The 22030-nt window shown below is 39.5% G+C and overlaps 1 long non-coding RNA gene across 4 annotated transcripts in view; it reads right to left on the bottom strand.

Annotated features, from left to right (window-relative positions):
* LOC310757791 overlaps positions 1-22030 on the bottom strand; it is a 78514-nt gene that overhangs the window by 7435 nt on the left and 49049 nt on the right. For all 4 annotated transcript variants that reach the window (XR_014545475.1, XR_014545476.1, XR_014545477.1 and 1 more), the window contains one exon: positions 8995-9071. This is a non-coding gene — a long non-coding RNA (uncharacterized lncRNA). The remainder of the gene's footprint in view (positions 1-8994; positions 9072-22030) is intronic.

Below are 22030 nucleotides of genomic sequence, written 5' to 3'. Positions count from 1 at the left end.
GAACACCTGTGGATGAAGGCTCCATTCTGCTTGAGATACCTGGTGATGGAGCACAATACGTGCTCTGCCAATAGGGATTCTAGATGCCTTTCTGCCCAAGACAGGAGAATGGTGGCCTCCTACATGAGGGCCTGGGATCTGGCCCTCCATGCATATATATGATTTGGTAGCCAGGTTGTCTGAATGCATCAGCATGTTTTCCCTCCACCAACTTCTTGAAGCAGAGGAGGGCCAGTCTGACTGCTCTGAGCTCCAAACAGTTTATCGGTTGGTATGCTTTCTCCTTGGACCAGGTCTCTTGGGCATAATGATCACCTGTGTGTGCTCCCCACCCCGAAAGACTTGCGTCCGTGGTTATCTGGACCTGTGGCTGCTCCCTGAAAGAACACCCCTTCTCTAAAACTGGGGAAAGCCAGCTCTAGGGACCTCCTGGTCTCCCTGCTCAACTGCAGCCTGACATGCCTCCACTGTATGATGTCCATCTGATAGGGATGGAGAGCCCACTGCAGGGGTCTGGCATGAAATCACGCCCATGGCACACAGGTCATGGAGGCGATCATGTGCCCCTGCAGTTTGGCCAGCTGGAAGGTGTCTGCCCTCTTTGCCCCCAGGACCTGTCGGACCGAGGTCCGAATCTTGTCCACACGCTTTGAGGAGAGGCTCACCAAGCCCTGCTTGGTGTCTTTCAAGCTTCCTAGGGCAACATGACCTGCACTGGAAACAGCTTGCTTTTCTCCATGTTCACTAAGAATCTGTGCTGCTGCAGGCAGTCTAGGGTCTCTGCTACATCGCTCCTGGCTTGATGGAGTGAGTCTGACCTGATCAGAATATCGCCCAAGTATGGAAAAAGATGAATGGCCTTCTTCTGTAGATGGACCACCAGAGTTATCAACACCTTTGAAAACATTCTCGGACTTTGGGCCAAGCCAAAAGCCAAACAGGTGTACTGATAATGATTTTTCTGGAATGCAAAATGCAGAAACTGGTTATGTCCTGGGTAAACTAGGCTGTGGAGGTAAGCATCCATCAGGTCTAGGGAAGCCATGAAGTCTCCAGGCCTGAGACCCTTTAGAATGGTCTTCAAGGTTTCCATTCTGAATTTATTTCAGGTCAGGTACTGATAGACCCTCTTGACATCTAGAATGACCCTTCATTTTCCTGATTGCTTTGGGACCATAAAGAGACTAGAGTAGCAGCCAGATCCCCGCTGTGGTTTTGGCACAGGCTCTATCGCTCTGATCTCCAGCAGATGATGGATTGCTTGAAGCATAGGGAGGTGTTTCTGTGTTTTTTTGGAGCATGGGGAGGAAATGAATTTGGCGGGGGGGACGGGACGGGACTGGTCAAACTCTATCTTGTAACTCTCATGGATAATGCTGAGCACCCACTGTTCTGTGATCAGGGCTTCCCGCTGCCGCCGCCTCTTGCCTCCCCTGTAATTGCTGCCTTGAGGCTGCTTGAGGGAGCTCTGGCTACATGAGGATCTATTTGGGAAACCCTGCCCTCCCCAGGAGGGTTTGTAGCTCTTGAAATCTCTAGCGCTCAATAAGCCCCTGTTGGAACGAAAGGAAGAATAATTTCCCTTCCCTTCCTGTGCACTGACACGACTGCTGCCACGGCCCTTGCTGCAAATTGCAAGGCATCCGGCTGGACATGGACAAACCCTGGTGGGACCTCAGAAAGGCCTGAGCCCAGATGCAGACCGCCCTGGCCATGAAGGAAGTTGCAGCTGTGACCTTAATGGCTAGTGTGACCTGTATAACAGAACCTCTGCCCTTTTGTACTCAGGGCTCCTGGGGTAATCCTGCCCATCTCTGGAAACCATGGATCCATGAGTAAGGGAACATATGGGGGGCATCTCAAAAATCCCACTCTATACTTATCAAATGGATATCCAGTGGTACCTCAGGTTACATACACTTCAGGTTACAGACTCCGCAAACCCAGAAATAGTGCTTCAGGTTAAGAACTCTGCTTCAGGATGAGAACAGAAATCGTGCTCTGGCGGTGCGGCGGCAGCAGAAGGCCCCATGAGCTAAAGTGGTGCTTCAGGTTAAGAACAGTTTCAGGTTAAGTACGGACCTCCGGAACAAATTAAGTACTTAACCCGAGGTACCACTGTAGCCGTTTTATGAGAGTTTTTGTTGCCTTGGAGGCCCCAGGTGCCTGCCATTCCTGCAAGATGCTCTCAAACTCTACTGGAAAGGGGAAAGCCCTCTTGGGGGCCTTGCGCTTGGGGGAGGTCTTGGAGGCATTGCTGCTGCCTGGGGTTGCTTCTTGGCTTGCCGGGCTTCCTCAGGGAGAATGACTGCCTTCACAGCCTTTGCCAAGAGCTGCTTGATGTCTGGGCTCATAAAGAGTTGGGGGGGGATGCTCCCCCTCCTCCTCATCTGGGGAAAGCTCACCCTCCTCCCTGTCTGAAGAGGTGCATGTAAGCCTGGATGATGAAGAAAGGGGTTGAGGGCATGAGGCATCCTCTGAACTGGCTGCCCATGGGGAAAGGGAAGGTTCAGTTCTCCTGTAGGTCCTTCTGCCAGGGCCCCTTTCTCCCTGCTCAGCACCCAGCATCACTTGTGCTGGGGCCCCTTTGAGGGGACAAGGGGCTGCTCCAAGAAGAGTAGTATTCTGAGGGGGAAGGGGAGGGATCAGCTCTCCTCCTCCTGGCACCCTGCCAGTTCCCAGCCCTGCTTGAACCATGGGTGCTTTCCTGAGGCCCACCCCCCAGTGCTGCCCTTGGCTGAAGGGACCCTGATGGGTCTGTGGCAAGTGGGGATGGGGGTGGAGCGTGGAAGCCGCAGGTAGGCCCAAAGCCTGTCCTAGCCAGGCAATCCACTCAGGGGTAACTGGAGGCCCAACTCCCCTTCTTACCAGAACCTCCAGAATTGCTGGAGCTGCTGGATCAGGCCTTTGCAGGTCGCCCAAAACTTCCTCAGCCTGGGCTGCTGCTAAATGCAAGGGAATTCCAGGCCCCTTTGCGCAGGCAGCTTGGGTTCCCACAGATCCTGCTGATGAATCCGGAGAAAGCTCCATCTCACAGAAAAGAAAGTTTCCTCCTGAGAAGGAAAACCCCTTCTGCTGGGTTTCAGTCCTTTCCTAGCCTTCCTTCCCAAGTCCAGAGGCCTCCAAAGACTGTAGGCCCAAAGGGAGGCCTAGTCAAAAGTACCGTATTTTTTGCTCTATAAGACTCACATTTTCCCTCCTAAAAAGTAAAGGGAAATGTGTGTGCGTCTTATGGAGCGAATGCAGGCTGCGCAGCTATCCCAGAAGCCAGAACAGCAAGAGGGATTGCTGCTTTCACTGCGCAGCAATCCCTCTTGCTGTTCTGGCTTCTGAGATTCAGAATATTTTTTTTCTTGTTTTCTTCCTCCAAAAACCAGGTGCGTCTTGTGGTCTGGTGCATCTTATAGAGCGAAAAATACGGTAGATCCGAGAGAAGAAAAACCTGGTATGGATAACAGAAGGGAGCTGAAATAGTGGATCCAAGAAATGAAGATAAAGAAAGAACAAAGGAAAGAAAAATCCCTTCCAAGATGGCATTCCCATCTTTTTCTTTTACCAGGCCTAGAGCAGGTAAGAGACCTCCTACCAGCGGTGAAGGCAGGAAATGGAACTGGAGCAAGAGGCTTGTCTCTTGTAACTATGATGCAGAAGACAGACTCAGAATTCAAAATGACCTTAACAAATTGAAGAACTGGGCCAAAACAAAATGAATCTCAGTAGGGACAAATGTAAGGTTCTACACTTTAGGCAGGAATAACCAGGTGCAAAAACGTAAGATGGAGGACACCGGGCTTGCCAGTAGTACATGTGAAACAGATCTAGAGGTCTTAGTAGACCACAAGCTTAACATGAGTCAGCAATGTGGTGCATCAACAGAAAAGCTCATACTATTCTAGGCTGCATCAACAGAAGCAGAGTGTCCCAAATCAAAGGAAGTAAGTACAGTACTGCTCTATTCTGGCTTGTGAGACCATACTTAGAGTACTGTGTCCAGTTCTGGAGCCGCAATTTAAGAAGTATATTGACAAGCTGGAGCATGTACAGAGGGCAACCAAGATGATCAAGGGTCTGGAAACCAAGCCTTATGAGGAATGATTGAGGTTGCTGGGTAAGCCTGGATAAGAGGAAACTGAGAGGAGGTATGATAGCCATCTTCCAATATCTAAAAGGGTGTCACATGGAATATGGAGTAAGCTTATTTTTCCTGCTCCAGAGGTTAGGACCAAATCATGGCTAGGACCCTAACCAATGGACTCTCTCGGAAGGTGGTAGATAGACTCTCCTTTCTTGGGAGGTTAAAAGCAGTGGTTACATGGCCATCTGTCATGGACGCTTTAGTTGAGATTCCTACATTGCAAGGGGTTGGACTGAATAACCCTAGGGGCCCCTTCCAACTCTACAATTCTATGGTATCCTGCCTGCCTTTAATCATGGAACTCAAGGCAACATGCATGTGTCCAGGCTCTCACCCATCCAGACACTGATCAAATCCAGACATGCACAGATTCAGCAAGGTGGTAGCCTCATGCGCCTTCAGACCATACCCCATATTTATAGAGGTTTGCACAAAACTGTTATCAAACCAGATGGACAGGGTATACATAATAAAATTATTATTATTAAACAGGAGTGGTCAGAAAAATAATGATTTTGACATTTCAATTTATTTTCTGCTTTTACCAATTCCCAAATGTTAACATACACTTAACCCTTTTTGATAAAGTTTAATGCAATTCATGCACAAATTTGCCTATACAACTGCCTATAATGAACAGTAAAAAATTTAAATCAAAGAAATTACTGTTTGGACATTGCTAAACTGGCTTCCACAGAATGATTCTGTTAAGCCTTGCCTTCTTTTATGTCATGTCATTACCTATTCTAACCAAAATCACATAATATTCTAAAAGGGTGACTTAGCTTTTACCACATTCTCTCATCTCAAGCAAGCTTCCTTCTGCCTTAGATATAATATCTTAACAGTTTATGTGCCATAAGAAAATTCCTAACTGAATTTAAATGTAACACACACACACACAGTTTTTGCTGCGCAATTGCTTATTAAATCATTGTGATTGTATAGGAAGGTTTTAAGCAGCAATGTCAGAAAATCAGCCGTTGCCTGGTATCTCTCTACCGGCACAAAAAAGGTGTCATGTACTAAAGGAAAGCACAGACATGAAATCACATAGGCAAAAGACGTGGAATAACACAAGGCTAATAATTCCACCCTCCCAGCAGCAAGCTGTTTAGCTAATGCGCCCGAATCCTAGCAAGTCAGATTTAACAACCTGTTTATTTCAAGCAAAACCTGTTGCAGCAATGCGGAATTCCTCCCCTACCCCATCCCCCGAGGAGAAGCACAAACACACAGAGAGAGCCTCAGTCAGCAGAAACTGAAACGGCGCTATGACACGCAGCCAACGAAGCGACCGGAATCACGACATTTTCATCAATACTGGAGACAACGATCAAGAGGCCCCTAAAGCAAGCAATCTTCTCCGCCTTCGGACATTCTTGGGCACTTAATCAGCCGCTGCATATCCCGAGACACCCATAATTTGGGCGAGCTCCGCATTTGCATTCGGATCGGTGAAAATCGGGCTTTTGCCGGAGATGAAAAATCCCTCTGCAGCATCCCTGAAATCGGCCATTACAGGAAGAAGCCGGAGCGGGTTTTACGACATCTCCCAGCATCCTTACTGCCTACAATTCCCACACTGCACATGCCCAGCAACTCCAGAGTTAACCCCTTGGTTGCCCAGAGGCAACAACTTTGTGTCATCGGGCTCGACTCTTGTTTCCTCGACTTTCCCCTCACATCCCTGTTCACAAAAAATAGGCAACACACGCGACGCGTTAAAAACACTTAGAGTGTCAAGAGAAAGTGAAAAGGGGAGACCACACGCGGAGAGCTTCTAAAGGGAAGCCTGGAATATTTTTTTTAGCATAAGAATATTCTTTTAAAATTCTCCAGAACAGTAACAAATCTGCATCTGCAGTCATCCTCAGGTGTTTACTATAAACGTTTTCGGTTTTAAGTCTACTGTTCTTTGTTTCCTGCACGCTTCTAGAGACTACAGTTTCTTTGTATCAATAATAATTAATATTTTTGCTTTGTACCTCAGACAGCAGGTGGAATTTATTCTCCCATCTGAGTACCTCTTAATTTTTTTTTAAATGAATGCACTATTTGTTCTTAAAATCCCCAGGTCTCTTCCCAAGATCTCAGAATACATATAGACATACAGATAGATAAACAGATAAGAAAAATAAAGCAGATTTAGAAAACCCTTGCTATTCTACTTTTCTCCTTACAAATATGCATTCAGGTATATATCAGTATTACTATACTACGCTCCTGCTTTTCAGTTCCTTCAGTCTTTCAAGAGCCAACAAACTACATCTATAAACAAAACCAACCACAATTTAAAACAGATTAAACAGTATCTAATTTGAAAGAGGAAAACAGAGCCTCATGGCAAGCCTTCCTAGACTTAACTGAAATGGGCATTGTGTGTACACACTTCTTACTATTTATTATTAATTGCATTTGAAATAACTGCCCTCAAAAATAGTTGCCAAAGAAAAATCAGTCTAATTATTCTAATTTGTACTGCCATGTTAATTGTTACATGGCTAGGAATTCTAGAGACCATCTGCTTCCCAGACAACACAGAAACCTAGCTGGTGCTACAACCCCTAAAAGAAATCCAAATCTCTCAGAAATCTGTTACATATAATAAAAAAACAGACAAAATATGGTCACTTACAGTCATGTTGTCGCTGTAATCCCCCCTCCTTTATAATTTATTTTAGACCATGGAAACAGCAGGAAAAGTGGTCATGCTTCTTTCAAAGAAGCTGACCTATAACGTACTCCCACACATTTTTACAAAGTTTAATTCCCAACAAAATATTTTGAACATCAAAGCGGTTTTCAAAGTGATACCTGGCTAAAACAACGACAGAAAAAACTTCCCTTTGTGACTCTACAGACACACTTTGTATATCTCCCAAGCCAATACAAGCCAAAGTCATTTCAAATAATACCCATACGCTTATTTACAATTTATTTCTTGGTGCATTGATTTTTGCTAGTTTTTCACCCCCAAAAATTCTACAGGAATCTCAACTCTTTAACAGCCAGCACTACATAATTGTCCATCAACATTTCCATTGAAAAACCAAATCCTTCAACAGTCAGGCGTGCAGAGCTCTACCTTTTTCATTTACAAACAAGCCACAATCATTTTACAAGCATTTTAATACATAGATTAAAGCCACAACGGACAACATGGGACAAAGACTGTGTGAAAAGAAACGTGAAATATAACAGACCTCCTAATAACCCATATTTAACTATAGAACTGCTCAGCTGTATATATTTCTATGTCTCAAAGAAAAGATGGACAGTTTATGTAGTTTGCACTATTTGAATTAAAGTTTATAAAGCTGGCCTATTAAAAAGGCCTTGTTTTTAGGATTTCAATTAATTTTTACATTTTTGTCTTATTAATATTATCTATCTATTTCAAGTCAATGAAGAATTTCAGAGTAACATTATTAAGTAATTTTAACCCTGGTACAGAAAGCTTTATTTAATAATAAAAGTTGCATGAGTAATGGAATGTTGACTTATTGCATACATTTCTAGATATTAACAAAAGCACTTGAGGAAAAATACGCCTCAGGTGCTTTAAAATATTGACAATTTTTCTGGCAATAGATTAAATCTGAAATTAAGAAGTAGAAATATTTTGACAGGATTCAACCATACCATTTCAGAATGGTATATGTCTTTCTGGCTTCAAGCAGAACTATTTCTCTGTCTCCTCACAAAGGCAAAACACACACACACAAACTGTAAACCTTTATTACTTTTTTTTATAGGTAATTTTTTTTTATCATAGGGAACTGCAGACAGAATCACTTTTCTGCAGCTTTCAGTCAGTGTGCAGTTATTTTACCAAAAGGTAAGAAGGCTTTCCTTTTGCCTTTAAAAGATTTCACAATAGCATGGAGCTTTTACTGTCCTAAACCTTTGTTGTTGTTTTTAAACATTACCATGAACATCAAATTTTAGTAACCAGAATTTAATAATGAGTAATCGAAGTGAAATATACAACTGATTTGGAGCAGGTGTGTGTTTTACAACAGCATACCTTACACTTTTAACAGGTCTTATCCCACAATGTTTGCTATTACATGAAATTATCTAAGGTACAGATTAGGTCAGAAAAATAATATCCCCAATGCCGTCCCCCTCACTCCACCTTGCCACCTCCACACACAGCTCTTTATGTCCTCTAAATCACATAACTTTTTTAAATTGACAATTTGGTCTTAAGAAACACCATTGCAACCAAAGCCAGTAAACCCAAAATTTTATTACACAACAGCCTATTTTTAATTAACTAGCCTTTTTAAAAAATCGTACTTTGGGGCTCAGTCCACTGGGAGCTTTCCAAGCACATGTCCAAAGAAAAGAATGACATTTGCAGAAAAGGCCTTCTACGACTACCATTTCAGCAGGGGTTGTATGGCAAATGTATCTTGTGGGACAGTCCTGCTTATCAAGACAGACTGCTTTATTTTTAAAATGTTTACCAAATCACTCTGGTTGAGAAATACTGTTTTTAGAATTTAATTCTTGCATAACCAAAATAAAACCACCTTTCACCTGGAATTGTGTTTTTGCATTTTCTCATATGGATCTGGCTCACATACATACTCAGCATTACATACTGAATGTTACGTTATTCTTAGGCTTTTCATGGGGTAACTCAATGTCTGCTTAACCATCCTTTCACACTTTGCTAGATGCTAGAACAACCTTAACTCGTTTTTTTCTGTATACAATACCTTACACAAAAATAACAGTCAGGGTTTACATGGTTTATTAGTCTAAAGGCCAAATAATATATTATGGAACTATGGTGTAACTATTTTCTTATCCCATCAAAAAATTTAGGTAATAAACCAATGCCTTACCAGTAAAAGGGGGCTCATTTCTTTAATCCATCACTGGCATTTACTGAAACAAGGATTTCCCAACAGTCTCTGTAAAACTAAAGAGAGAGAAAAATAAATCTACCAGACAATCAGTTGCAATTACAAAAACTACTTTTTGTATTTTAAAAAATAGTCAGGACCCTTGAACTACAAAAGTTTGTATTACTATACCTGAAATATATATTTTTTGAAATGTGGGGCCTATGTTCTTCATCACTATAACCTGTCGGGGGGGGTTGTTTAAACTACATACACTGCACTTTCCTCCTTCTTTGAAAAATAGAAAAATTGAAATCCTATATAATCTTTGTGTCTAGAAAATAAAAATAATATGAGTTGTAAGTAGTGGTTTGTTTTGAGGGAAGAGGAAATTGGAAGATACTGCTCCTTATTGCCTCTCCTATATCCTATTATAAGCATTCATTTCAAAATAAAACATACTCTTATTTTTCCCTTGGTTTATAATACTGTATATGTTATACAATAATACTGCTCGAATGCTTATATATATAGTGCATACTTTGTTCCTGCAAGGTGTTCGCATTTTTTCTTGTACCCCTCTTTTGTCCGCAAGGTATTTCACAAATAAAATAACTGCAGATCCACTAGTTTCATGGTTTGTTCATTTTTAATTTTTTTCCCCATTCACCATCTCAAACACATCCGTTATTAAGGCAATGAATGTGCACTGTATCCAGAATGAGACCCTTTAAAGGCTTTCATTTTATAGAGAATAAGTGGCATCCTTTTTAGTTTTCAAATGGAAAACTTAGGATGTAAGCTAAACCAGTTACTTGAAATCACTTTTTTCGGACTTTAATCTTCCAGAATTAATGTTGGTATAAATGTTGCCTAACACCCGCCCTTCCAATGGAGCTTCAGCTCCGTCGAACTGTTGCAATTCACATGCTCCTCCCTGATTTCGAAGGTGATCTCAAAGGTAGTGAGAACAAAGGAAACAGTTGGACATAACACTAACTAGGAAACACTTCTCATCAGTTTTTTGTTTCTACTTTTGCTGTGTATACTTTGGGCTAGTTATTAGCATTTTATATATAAAAACTATTTCCTGCCTAATTTTATTTTGTATCCTTAACTCGTCCTATGAAGAAAAAACCAGAATGAACTGAATGAGTAGTGCTCACAGATTTTGTACAATATCTCAGGCGGGGGGGGGGGTGTTTAATAGGAAAATTGTAACCCTTGAAAATTTATTCAATATGTATCCCTTGATTCAAAACAACAAATCAACACAATTTCTGTAACAACCTGTTGGTCTACAAAAACCTATCTATTGGCACAAAACAAGCGTAGGCTCCAATAATGCACTCCCCCCCCCATTTATATTATTGTATACAGCAGAAATTTGGGGTACAGCCATTTCCTAGAAGCAGCAGACTAAGAATAACTGAAAATGCCTTTTGAAGATTATAGCATGGTGCTCAAAGAGCCTGATGTTTTACAGAAACCTCTTTGCTTGGGACTCCTACTAACACTTTTCAGGCTTCTTAAAAACATAGAGGATTTTGAAAATCTGCTTTAATACCTGCAAAGTATTTTGTTTTCCCCATCTTAAGTCTGTGAGAGTACCTGCATTGGTTTCACTTTTGCTCCTGCCACTTTTGTCCTTGTTCCTTAATGGCCCAGAGTCTCTTAGGGCTTTGTGGGGTGGGGTAGGGTGTTCACCTACTCTTACAGGTGCACACTTTAAAAATAAATTATTCTAAAGATATAAATGATGCTGATACATGTATATAATGGCATTTTATTGGCCGCTCACTAATATAGTTAACTGGGTAGCTCACAAATATGAAACAATAAAATACAATATGTAAAATAGCATAAAAAGAATCAGAGCATTAAAAATCCAGTTTTTAAGAAAACGTAATTTTGGGGATGAGGTGAGCTTAAAGAAATTGAAAGAATAATTACGTCATGTAAATCTAAAGCTATTGCATGTACACCTAAACTGAAGGGCATGTTTCATAACTAAAACCCAGTGACAGTTACCAAATATCACTTTAAATATATCCACTTTACCCATTATATAATTGAATACTGCTTTTAAAATAGTGTCCTAGCCTTTTACTATTCTGACTGTAATAAAATATTTTTATGATTCTATGAAAATTAATAAATGCAACTTCATTTTTCTGTAAACTTCTAATTCCTAATTGTCTATCCTATCTCTCACCAAGACAATGTGAAATTAGGGGAAACTGATACTATCTTTCACCACCTTATAGTTAAGCCAAATCTCTCTTTCTATAATTTAGGTAAACGGCCTCTCACGCAACCGCAATCACTTGCTTCGGCTATCAAAGAGAGAGAGAGATAACTGATATTTTTCTGTATCCCTCTTTTTCCCTCTTCCTGTTGTGTCCTTGGCCATAAAACATTCTGGGCCTCAAAATGCTTTGTAAAATATTCTGATAAATTACATGCTTACCAGACCTACGTATAGGAAGCATAGCTGTTTAAAGCACATGGTTTGAGGCTCTGGTAAACACTCATTGCCAAAACAATTCCTTAACTAACATTGCAGTCCAACCCTCCCCCCCTTGTGCGGGGCTACGGTGTTGGTGCTTGGCTTCTGCCATCATCACTTCTCTGGTGTGGAGCTCCTCATTCAGCCCAAACTGAATATGTGTGAGTGAGTGCTGCCAGTGGGATCTCTGGCAAAAGCAGCCTGTGACAAGTCTCCAAACAGGGCATTTCAAAGAGGAGCTGAGCCAGCCTCAAATCTACTGGATCCTGAACCAGACTCACTGATGTCATATCTGGGCTCGATTGCTGTGCCAGCTTCAGGCTGACGCAGCCATTTCCCTAACCCCTGCCTTCTCCCTTTGCCATTTTGAGTGTATCCAAGCTGGTAATACTCTAGACCCACCGAAATCTGTCGACTTCATTTATTTCAGTGAGTCTACTCTTGAGTATGACTAATCTTGGTTACCACCCTATACAGTATTTGTCTATTTACAGGTTAGTGTCCCACATGGGAACTGAATGAAGAAGAAGAAAATCCAAATTCTTCTTGTTGTTCCTACTTCAGAACCTACTTGTTCTGAACAGGCCAATTAGCTAGTTAAAAAAAAATATTGTCTGCCTGCCTGCATAATTTTGTGTCATAAAAACTGAACTATGCCATACATTTAAAGTACATTTAACACACATTTAAAACTCACGGCTTCCCTCAAAGAAACATTAGAACTGTAGTTTGTTAAGGGTGCTGGGAATTATAACTTGGTGAGGGGTCTACCCCCGTTCCCTGGATTCTTTGGGGATGCCATGGGCTTTCAATGTATGGTATGGACCCCTAACACTGAACACCACTCAAGATTCCTGCAAACAGAGAGCTACCAACTCATCCACCCAGTTCCTTCCTGTTGCTCCTCCTCTGTCGAGCTGTCAGGTATAGGGGCTATCCTATATATTCTCATAATTTATTTTCTGAATAACCTCTGGGAAATAGTTATTGCTTTTGTGTTCCTCTCTAGAACTGTGTGGGATAGTAATGCTGACTGGTGTATGGAGAAGGGTTTTTGATGCAGAATGGGAGCAAAAGAGAAGTCTAGCCTTTTCATTTTTTGTGCAGGTTACTTCATTTTCTCGTCAAATATCTTACTCTATGGTACTCTAATTCTAAGTAATTCTAAGCAAGTCCCTCACAAAATGTAAAAGAATAGGCCCAAGTCAAACACCCAAGTACAGAAGGTAAGTATCAGAATTAAAGACAAAATCAGTTTCCTTACTTCTTGCTTTGGAAATATTTAACAGTAATAAACACCATTTTTTAAAAAAATGCCTTGGACCCAACATCTGCTGCACCTTTACAGTGACAACAATCCAGACTGTAATTTGTCTAATCAGGAGCCAGAAATAAAACATACAAGAGGTAGGAGAATAATGGGAAATTTGCTATATGGTGCAGAGTCCCAGGAAAGTTGGAACCACTCTCCTTGGTAATAAATTGCTGTTACACAGCAGTAACAGTTGTGGATTATTATTTTTTACTTTTTATTTGAGGAACTCTGGACAATTTGCAGCCACATTAAGAGAAGCAGGAAAGAAACTAGAAGTCAACTATCAAATTTTCCAGAAATATTGTATCCTATCCCTTGCTATAAAATATCTGTCCATATAGAAGAATCTTTTGTGAGACCTACGAGAGCCTAGAGCAGCCTTCCCTGAGTATTCTGGCATGGGCTGATGGGAACTGTAGCCCAAAACATCTATGAGAGCACCAGGTTGGGGAGGACTGGGCTAGAGTGTTAGGCTTGGAGGTAGGAAATCACAGGCCAGTTTGCCAAACCTACTGGATGATATTGGACATGATACTACCTTTCATCCTAGTCTACGTCATGGATGGTCGTGAGGCTAAACTGTGGATTTGGGCTCTTTTTATAGGAATGATCAGTTACAAATGTAAAACAATGTCTAAAGCAGAAAGGTTCGGACTCAGCCATGAATGAATTCTATAATGGGAGGGCAGAGAAGGTACATGGTAGCACTTATGGTCCTTGAAACAGTGAAGCAAGCACCTATATACCAGTAAATGTTTAAGGCAGCACATTTAGCAGGGATTAAATATCATTAAACTTTGTGTGGCATACTTCTGAATAAACACGCTTAGCATTGCATTACATGGCATCTAGGAATGATGGATAACTTTGATTCAGGTCTCATTTGCAAACCAAAATACAGCTGTCCTTCGAAATTTGTATTTATCTAAATTTTGCTATGTAGTTCACCAACCAATGTTTAGAAAAAATGCACATATTAAGGGAAAGTGTGGATAAAAATGAATACATTGGTGAAATTAACACACAAAATGCATTATAGCAGGAGGAAATTGCTTCCAAAAATGTGCGAGTTAGGCTAAACCGCATATACATTTTGGGGGGGGGGTATTACACAAAAATGCTGAATTTTCACCAGGATTTTAAAAACAAGTGACATGTTGCTGTAGATATGGAAAACTGAATTTAATATTGGAAAAATGAGAAACCGAGAGCAGTGCCATAGCTACTGGGGGGGTCGGGGCTAGCTGGGGTTTTTTGCCCTGGGTGAAGCCTGTGTGTGTGTGTGTGTACAGAAATGTGCATGGGGTGTTTGCCGAACAGGGTCTTTGACCAGGGTGAAATAAAGCCTAGTTTCAGCTCTGCTGAGAGAACTGAAATTGACAAATTATGTCATCCTAAACAACAACACATTTTAACCAGGCCATAGACTATCTAACTTTCCCTGATCCTACCCAGCCCTCCAAAAGAAAGTATAAAAATATTTATACTTACTTGTGTATGCATTTAATGAACTACTTTTGCCAGGGTCTCCTCTAGTAGTGACTGCTTTAAACTCATCTCTCCAGCAAGAGATTTTAAATGACTAGACTGAAGCAGAGGGCATTTCGATTAACAGCTGAACTGGTGGTGACAGAATAACCACCACTCTCAAAGCGGGTAAGAGGGTGGGTTCTTTTTCTTACTCCTGTCCTTATAGTTCTTTGTGTTTTGAAAATTTGAAATTTTGGTTTCAAAGGGGGCATTATTTACAGCATCTCGGGCTGACATAATTGTTGGGCCTCTTCCTGGACCCTCTCAGCAGAATGGAGGGGTGTTAGTTCCAATAAATCCAAGCTATCTCCATCCCTGCCCCATCTTTGGAATGTCCCATTTTGTGGTCTACTGTCTCTGAAATGCTAGACTTATGGGGGCTGCCAGGGCATAGATACCAGCCACCATTGGAGGGACACTTTTGTCCCATCCTAATATTCTCCAGCCAGTGGATCTGGGAGTTAGGGATGCCTTGGAAGACAAATTTCACTACACCTTGGGTTCCCATGTTTTATAGAGTCTGTAATTGATTCCATGATGCATGAAGATCACTGACATCTTGAACCTGCCTAATCAGCCTTATATAGGTATTACCTGTTGAGCCTATAAAAATATTTCTGACATGTTCAAAAAGGGGATCTTCCCAAGTTTTGAACAGTTCAATTAAAAGATTCATATTTTTGATAACCTGTCTGACACTTAAATTCAAGTGCATAGTTCATGTTCCCTCCCTCACTATTCTGATTTCTCGTTGTGTGCCTTTTGATGGTTTGGTCAAGTTATTAAGGGTAAAAGGAAGGGTAGAATAAAAATGGATAGGACAGTTGATATGCTGGGTTTTTTATTTTTTTAACAAACAAACTCAAAAGACTGTATTGTAAAAAATGTTAACTGGAGTGCTCACAATTACCAAAAGTACTATTACAAGTCTTCTAAACGAGTAAATATAAAATATACCACTATTATACCAATATACTAATATACTCTATTTTTTTATTTGTGTGCTGGCAAACAAGTGGCATGAACAAGACAAGCACAACTAGATTGGGGGTGGGGGGAATTACCTGACACAAGCTATATGAACTCAGGCACACCATTTTGAGGATAAGCTAGCCTGTAAAATCTTATCCTTCTTAAACCTCTGTTTCCTACCACTCGTAACAATAAAGCAACAGTCTGCCTTCATGTTAATATAGCATAGCACAATCTTCCAGTTGGTTGAGGAAATGAAATATTCCCCTCTTAATAACAAATTAGGAAACTCCCTGAGTAATGTTTTTAAATGTCTTAACCAAACATTTTAATAATAAACAGTTCTGTCATAAACTAGAAAAAAGGTAAATTTACAAGCTTTAAATGCAGGACTGGATTATGACTGTTCGAGGCCCTAAGCACTTAAAAGATTTTGGTGTCCCCCTATATATCTAATTCAAAATATAAACAATAATAAACCATAAAATACGGGACAGCCAACATGACCAAGACTTGAGCGTCAGTGGACAGAGTGGCAGCTTACCAGTTACCAAATTCTAATGTTGTATGCACAAAATTAATGTATATCATTAATCTCTATCATTACTATTTTATTCCTATTTTTATTATTGTATCTATATATATACTTATGTATGTCTTTTATTTATTTATTGTGGGTGCCTTTTTGTAGAACCGGGTTCAGCTGCAGCATATGGTCCATGGTAAATTCGGCAATGGAAAATTTCTGTGGTGACCCCCTTCCCTTGATGCCCTAAGCACATGCTTATTTTGCTTAACAGTTAATCCAGCCCTGCTTAAATGCTTCACTGGTACCTACAAAGTGGAGTGAAGTCAATAGCCTCCACTGAAGGCCCGACATGCACCATTAAAATAGCGTGATGTGTAACTATAACTATGTGAGCCAGGTCTGTCGACTTATGCCTCTGTCGTGACACAGGGTTCTGGAAAAAGATGAAACTGATTTTGGTAGAATTTACTTTAGTCAGTGTTCCTTAAACGCTTTTAGGCCATGAAAGTGTTATGCTGTAATGGTCTGAGGAGGAGAGTGGGGTATTACAGACTGGCTTCTGTTAGAGCCTTGAGGGGGGATTTTTACTTGAAAAAATTCTGAACCACAGTATATCTAAACTCACCTCAGGGTTTTAATGATATAATGATATGAGTTCAGTAACGTTGGGAACAAGGCTATCCCAAGCCAATTGCAAAATTTCACTTGTTAGATGGAACCTGCCTACCACATATACAAATATTGTGTTGTTTAGCAGCAAACCAAATACATCTATATCGCCCTTCAGATGTTGTTGGACTCCATCAGCCCCAGCTAGCATAGTCAGGGAAGGTGGGAGTTGTAGTCCAGCAACATTTGGAGGGCCATAGGTTAGCCACCTGTACATAATACATCACAGTGTGCTCCCAGTACATACTGGGAAATGTTCTAGAGTTATCTTGGAGCTGCATGTGGTGGTGATATGGCTCTAATGGGGTCCTCAATATTCAAAGCTACTTTGTTATCATTTGCCTGTTCCTGGCACTGTGATTTGAAACAAATGGGATGCAAGTCCTATTGATCAGCAAAAATGGAACTTTGTTTCTGTGTTTGAGGACTGAATATATTTAGAAAGACAGACTTAAAGAAATAGATTAGACATTCATGATATGGGCTTGTTCAGGGTTAATTTATTTCAGCAGAACTCCTCCCCAAATAGCTATCTATCTATCTATCTATCTATCTATCTATCTATCTATCTATCATCTATCTATCTATCTATCTATCTATCATCTATCTATCTATCTATCTATCTATCTATCTATCTATCTATCATCTATCTATCTATCTATCTATCTATCTATCATCTATCTATCTATATCTGTAGACAGATAGCTACAGATGATTGCGTCTTAGGTGGTACAAACACATAAAATGGTGCATGCATTTCACTTTTGCATAGCTAATGTGGTGCCTCCATATGCTGTGGGTTATAACTCCCATAATCCCTGAGCTTTGACCATGTCAGCTGGGGCTGATGGGAGTCCAAAGTCCACAACATCTAGAGGACTTTCTGGTCCAGTGATAGCCAAACTTGGCCTGCCAGCTGTTTTGCGACTACAACTCCCATCACCCCTAGCTAACAGGACCAGTGGTCAGGGATGATGGGAATTGTAGTCCCAAAACAGCTGGAGGGCCAAGTTTGGCCATCACTATTAAATCTGGTCTAATCTGATTACACTGCCAACCACTGACCAGAGCCATGCTGGCTAGGCCTGATGGGAGTTGGACTCCATCTAGAGAGTCCCAGGTTCCTCAGCTCTGGCCTAAGGGAAATTTGGGCTTATATTTTTTTAAAACCATTCCTGAAATGGAGATAAATATAAAAAGCAAATGCTGATATGGTGTGAAGATCTTTCATCTAAAGAGGACCTTTCCTGTTCCATGCCCAAAGAACCTCTTGGATTCCTGGCCCATGACTACAACAGAAATTGGCTTCATAAACCTTAAGAGGCAGGAGTAACTTAAATTTATTTTCCCCTCAATTTTCCCCTTAAGGCGTGTTTATGTAATCAGGAGCTTATCATATTACAATCTGAGCATATCCTACAACCCTGCCTGTAAATTTATACAGTATGTACATCATTCCTAGTTCATTCGAAACCAAATATTAAACATTTTTAACCTTTGTTGTTGAAAAATAATTCTTAAAATTGTTTGGGTTGATTTATGTAGACTCCAGTAAATATTGACATTTTGTCAAGGAGTTATACACAAGGTGAATTTTAATGAATTATTTTATTATTTATATTATTTCCTTATTCAAAAAGGCTTTTAATTTGTCCTAGAAACAATAACACAAGGGTATTATATTATTCTTTGCTTCCTTGCAATATGATACCATGGTGCTATAACAGAACATGCAAGTTGCTCTTTTTAAATTGGTAAAGAGTAAGGCCCAGATATTGAGACAGTACTTCAGATACATTTACAAATGTTTCCAGCTTATGTAAGCTTAAGTGATCACCAAGGCAGCGTTTGATAATATAAAGTGCTAGAATGTCGTTATATAAGTCATAAAGTCCCTTCTACAGAAAGTTTTGTTTTTCACATGGATTTAATAACAATTAAGATTTCAGTAACAGAGTATCAATGCTACAACATAGATTTGTAGAAATTAATATTTCATGGATATATGATAAAATGTTTGTAAGCAGTCTATTTTTTCCTCCTTGCTAATTAATCTGTGACAGTGTATATGTGTTCTAATCCTGGATAAATATATACTTTAAAATAGGATATAATTGTCAGAAACTAGACAATAAAATGGATTTGGGGTGTCTGGGGTGTTTGCATGTTTGGTTGTCATGTTAAGAGTTGCCTTACATATTTAATATATTATATAGCATAATACAAGATTTCTATGTAGATCAACAAACAATCATGGTTTAAATTACACTGTTTGAAAATTGTTTCAATTTACCTTACAAATGTATTATACGAGAGAATCTTATTAGTAGGCAGCCAGAAATTAAGCACGTTTACTTAGAAACAAGATTAATTTGTGTTCTTGACTACTGTTTTAAAAAATCTATATACATTTTTAAAAAGGCATGAGCAGCCCCACAACTATAGTTTACATTAAAAAAAAAAATCAAGACCCCTTGAAATATTTGTAAAAGAGCATTTACAGAAAATTCCTTTAACTAATGCCAATACTGAAATCAAATGTATTTTTGGTAATTTTCATTGTTCACATTTTCAATTCTGATTCTCATATTAGCTTTTAAAAAAGGTAAGTCAATGAATCAGTTTGGAATATTTGCAGCAGATACAGATACACCTGCTATTCGAGCTACAAACTGGATAACTGCCAAATTTTAAAGATTTCCTCCCAAAAAACAATCCTCAATATATAATTAAATATACTAAGGGTATTTAATTATTAGGTGTAACATTTCAGAAATTGTAAGTTTTAACATTTACCATATATATAAATTAAGGAAATTGATATAAATGCTATTTGAATTTTCAAGTGATTTTTCATAGATGCAGAGACAATATTCCTACATAAGTGCAACTCTATCTATCTACAGTATCTATAGATGCACATGCCTTTTTTGGGGGGGAATCTTTTAATTAGCCATATGAACTTAAAATATATAACCTTATAACATATGAGTTGATTATTAATGCTTTATAGGAGCCAGTTCTGTGATATGTTTTTAGTTGCATATATAGGTGTGTATATTTTAAAAAAATTAAGGAACTATCAACAGTGGGGGTTTTTCTTTAGAACCTTTTGTTTATTTTTTAAAGAACGTTCTTCCTAGTTAAATGCTGAAGTAAACTAGAACTCTGTAAAGTTACCTAGGAAAACAGTTCTTTTATTGCTTGTTGCTGGAAATTTTCCTTGTTTTTTAAAAAACAAACAGACAATTTGTTTTGAAAATACTAGCATATTTTATTGTATTCATCGGGACTTATTCTCAGGAAAGTAAGCATAGGGCTTGCAGCCTTACACCACAGTCCTGTTTATGTCTGTTCAAAAAAATAAATCTTGTTAAGTTCAGTTAAGTACTCCCTTCAGAGAACTTTGTCCGGAAAGGTGGTCTACAAATATAAAGAATAAATACATTTAAATAAAAAGTGGGTATAGGATTGCAATCTAACAATGCAATCCTATACATGTTTACTCAGAAGTAAACACTACTCAGAGTTCACTGGGACTTACTCTCAGGTCAGTGTGTATAGAACTGCAGTCTTTGTCTGCCAAAAACAATGGCCTTCCAGTCATTACACAACCAAAACAGATGAGTTATTTGGTCTTCAGTGCAATCCTATGCAAGTTCTCACAGCAAGGCCCACTGTTTCCATTTAAGGTTCCTCTCAGGAAAGTAGGCACAGGTTTGTAGCATCAGGTGCAGTTCATTCAAAAGAACTGCAGTTTAACTATTATTTACTTTAAAAAAAAATGAACTAAGTAAAAGGAGCTATGCATTAATTAATTGTAAGAAGCTTTGATACACGTAAGTCTCATTCAAGTTCAGTATTCCATCTTACTAAGCTTCTTTTAACTGTTTAAAAGTTACAAATATCTGAACAAGTTTTGCTGATCTCAACAACAAGGGTTTAACAACACTGGAAGAACCAGGCGGCTCTCCCCATCGCTCAACCTTTCCTCTCTTGCAGTGTATGAAAAGGCTGCTTTTGCTTGAAGGCATAAGGAGCACAATTATTCTGAGATCTTCAGAGCTATTATGCAATGTGTACGTCCTATGGGCACTGCCAAGGCCCCCATCCCTCTCTCTATCCAATCCCCCACACTTCTCCCTTTTTCTTCTATTATTTTTGGTTTTAACCACTTAGGCATGGCCTTGTAAACTGGCACTGTGAATTGCAAAGCTTTAAAGATGATTTCCCCCCCACCTCCATTGTTTGTACTTGTTACATGTTTTTTCCCCCGAATGTTTTTTTTTCTAAAAGCCAATAAAAACCAGTGCATCTTTTTTCTGATGGCAACTAACTTGCTTTTAAAATTACTGTCTTTCTGTTTTCAGTACTATTCAGGGCTATATTAAATTACTGAAAAAATATTTATGCTGCAGTAATCAAACCCCTGGTTATAAAATAAAGTTGAATAGGATTACTTTAGAACAAAATAATCTTTTAAAACCTGCCTTTAAATGCCAGTTGTTTTTAACAGAGTAGAATTTTATATCTCAAAACAGTATATATGGGTTATATTGGAATTCTCTAAACTTTTTATAATTTATATATTTTAATTATAATTTTATATATTTATATTTTTATATAAATTATATATAAATTATATATATATATATATATATATATTTATATATTTAAAATTATAATTATAATTTTATAATTTAAGAAAATGAATCTAACACAGTTCAGATATTAATGTAGGAAATTTAAGCTTTCCAACTTTTATGTTATCTCCCTTATTCCACATTACAAAAATCTACTTGCGCGTGAGGCTTAAAAACATACCTGCTTACTTAGGTTTGTCCTTGTCCAATTTATTTTGTCTTTAAACTAATTGCAAACTTTGTTGTTACAATCAGCAGGGAACAGCAATTTTGCATCATCTGCTTAAAACCCTGCACCCAGCCGTCACAACTAAAGCTAGGGGAGTTAAGATAAACATGTATTATGTCTGAAAGGAGGTTTCAGAACCCTACACTTTAAAAAGATATGCAAGTAATTACTGGGTCACGATCTCCAAGGCTGATTCCGTCACTTGGACCTGTGGATAAGGAGAAACCTCTTGAGATTTCAGTCTCTCAAAGCCCCAGACTCAGCTGGCTTGAGCGTACCATTATCAGGAGAGGGCTGACGGGCAGAAGCTCAGAGCTCCCCTCGGCAGAACAAGCACACCTGCCCCCCCAAAAAAAACACCACCATAGCAGAGCTGGCTTACCACTTTGTTAAGCAATTTAAGTAGTGCACACTACTGTCTTGGGAAGCAGGGACATAATAAGACCACAGTCTTAGGGCTATGACTTCTAAAGCACATGACTTTGCCCAACGTATCCTAGGAACTTCACTTTGTCAAGGGTGCTGAGAATTCCAGCTCTGTCAGGGATAAACTACAGTTCCCAGGATTCCTTGGGAGAAGTCATATGCTTTAAGTGTGCTTTATGGTGTATATACAGCCTTTAATTAGACAGCTGCCAGT

This window comes from Podarcis filfolensis (assembly GCF_964270895.1).
Source record: "Podarcis filfolensis genome assembly, chromosome: 1".
In the NCBI taxonomy this organism is placed as follows: domain Eukaryota; kingdom Metazoa; phylum Chordata; class Lepidosauria; order Squamata; family Lacertidae; genus Podarcis; species Podarcis filfolensis.
The sequence above is the reverse complement of the archived record's forward strand: the minus strand, read 5'-3'. Positions and strand labels throughout refer to the sequence as shown.